The 2,953-nt window shown below is 40.1% G+C and overlaps 1 pseudogene; it reads left to right on the forward strand.

Moving 5' to 3' along the window:
* Positions 1 to 1,174, forward strand: part of LOC148735605 (uncharacterized) — a 2,483-nt pseudogene extending 1,309 nt beyond the window's left edge.
* Positions 1,175 to 2,953: the final 1,779 nt, after the last annotated feature.

Genomic DNA, 2,953 nt, shown 5'->3' on the forward strand with positions numbered 1-2,953 from the left:
ATTTTGTTTTCCATTACAGTTTGTTTTCAACCATTATTGATTGGAAAGCACTTGTTCATTCCTGCAAAAACAAAGCTGGCATAGGTTATTTTTAAAATGGCAACGCCGATTGTATGTATGATTGTCGCTGCAGCTTTCATCGGGAATTATGTTTACAGAGTATATAACAAGCAAAACGAAACAGGGAAGCTTGTAATCGCACTGTTCGCTCCACTTATAGGCGTCCCTCTCAAAGCGTTCTCACGAGTTTGTGTTCAGAGGTTGTGGAACATTACCCACCCAGGATATTCGTATGTTTCGCTAGCGCCGCTCTACTGTCTTCTCGCCGTTACGTTTCGTGTCTTGCAAGCGGATCTCAGCAGTTTGGAGAGCATTGCTATTCTTGGAATCATCCACGGCTTCGCTGAGGTCGTAGAACAGAGTTTTGCGGTGGTCATTGATCACGTTTGTCACCAGATTTGCAACACACGATCAAATTCTTGGGAAGCTTTCGCACTCCTCGCCGCGAGAGACTGACAGCTGACATCGCTATCATGAGCATGTTGTATGAATCCAGTGCTATAGTTTCTGTGAACAGCTTAATGTACTTGTATCAGTTTATTTTCTTGGAGAACGAGTCGCTGTTTAAGATTCTGCAGTCTTCTGCCATCCCCACTTCAGTTCCACTTGTCATTGAGTGGTTTTTCACCAGCAAGTCTCTCGCAATCGAGACTCGTTATCAGAATATGGCTGTGATGACTGTTTGGCGAAAACAGTGGCAGCGACATACTTAAGTAGTAGTTGTCAATGTTGTACCAATTGCTGTATGGACTACCGTTAACCTTCTAACAGTTGTTCATGGGCGTTTTAATGAGGCAATACATCAAAAGTGTAAAATGCCTTTTACTTAAAAGAGACTAAACTGTGGCCGTCATATCATGAAGTGGTTATATAACTTGTACTGATGGATTCTTCTAAACAAGGTTTATGTTCAAAGGTATATAGTCAAGGTATTTATAATAGACGCGAAAAGGTGTCGAGTAACTGACGATCTCTCAATTTTAACTGTAGACGGCTGGTCTTAATGGCAGCTGCTTTGATAGCTCCCAATGTGCGGTTAATAATTATTTAAGGTAGAGTATCAATTTGTAATAGTTCAGAACTTTTTATAATTGAACTATTAAACTAATTGGAAATATTGCATTTGTTTAATCTTCTGCAATGATTCCGGCTGGAAAAGCGTGGCGACCTAAAGGTTATGGGGCACTAGACATCCTACAGGTGTGTAAATGGGTGGAGGCGAATTTAAAACGGGGAGAAACCATGTGATGGATTAGCATCCCGTCCAGGGGGAAGGGAGAGTAGAAATATCTCGTCACTCAGGCTGTATGGGCTACTGGCCTGACGCAGACTTTTTTTTATTTGTAATACATGCATCTCCATGAACAGCACGGGTAAGTGGCTTTTTTGTTTTTTTGGGACCCTCAGAGAAAATTTTCGTATTAAATTATTTAATTAAGTTGTGAATTTATCATCAATTTTTAATCATCAATATTCTTATTTATTTATTAATTTACTTTTATTTTTTTAAAATTTATTATTTTTCGGTCATTGCGGGAATTCCGGGTATTCCTGGTATAGGGGAATCCTTGTTTACAATATTTGCCTCATTAGCATAAGCAATTCAGTTTCTGATGGAGCTAAAAATAAATCAGTTCTGAATATCGAAAGGTCAAAGTACGATTAACTCGGCCAATGAATACGAGCCTGATGCATTGAATACTTTTTGTGCAACACCGGTTTAAAAACTCAAAATTTTACATAGAATGTATGAGCTCATTAGCGCTATTGCCACCAAGAAATTTTACAGTTTTTGATGGACTATTTCTCCTTGAATATTACACCCAAAGAGCTAAAACTTTCACCATGTAGTAAGGTTTTCTTGCTCTTTAGCTGCCTGAAGTCAATTTGTATCTAACATGCTTCCTTCTTTACGCAAAGACGTATGCAAATGAGCAAAAATGTAAACAATGATGTCAGCATGAATCCGCCCATTCCGAGTATTCCGATTTCGTTTCCGGTTCCGAATTCCGGCAGTCCAAACTACCTTTCTCAGGCGTTTGCGGCCAATGATCCCCTGAGAAACCACAGTGGACTCGTGTATAATTTCTTGGTACTTCACCCTTTTTTCGGCTTGTGAATACGCAGCGTTTTACTATCTCTCGGCGTGTTCCATGCGTTTTCGGTATGCCTCGGTATATCCCGGCTGCTGGTTAGCTATAGTTCTTGCATGTTACCCCTTATTCATGCGCACTGCCATGGGTTCAAAGGTAAATGGTACGATATTTTTTTCATCTTTTCAGGAATAGAATTTAGAACTTGAAATGCCACCTTTCGAGTGAAACTTATTCAGTGAAAGCTTCGATCCTTTAAGATTTGATGTGGAACAGTTTAAGTTTATTGGCTGATTGATTTAATTCAATTATCTTAAGTGACATTAAGGGCTGGATCGTAACACTTTAGCGGATGTAAATAGCCCTGTACGTACCTTTCTGACCAAAAGAACACATGTACATGTGTAGTTCACAGCCACATATTTTTAATTTCAATCAATGGGGCGAACAAAGATTTGGATCGTAGCGATTAGACACTAGTTTAATTTTACAAACAGAAATTTGATAAAGGCAGGGTATTATTTTGTAATATTTTTAAAGACCGCCTTAGGTATGCTTTCAGCCTACGGGTAGCTGTACCCTTACGAGGAGAAAAGATTCTCCTCGGGGGGAGGGTACGGCGTAGGCTAGTATGTGTTGGGATGGTCACCTTCATCATTGAAGTTCAGGAGCATGGGTTGCTATTGAAGTCTTAATAGTGACGTCATCGTGGTGCCCCCTTTGAAACGGACACTGTGCTTTGTCGGCCTAACATTCATTTCTATGGGCTTTTCGCGTACTTGAGTTGAGGATGGTGGGGC

The sequence above is a fragment of the Stylophora pistillata genome, chromosome 3 (assembly GCF_964205215.1).
Source record: "Stylophora pistillata chromosome 3, jaStyPist1.2, whole genome shotgun sequence".
Classification (NCBI taxonomy): Eukaryota; Metazoa; Cnidaria; class Anthozoa; order Scleractinia; family Pocilloporidae; genus Stylophora; species Stylophora pistillata.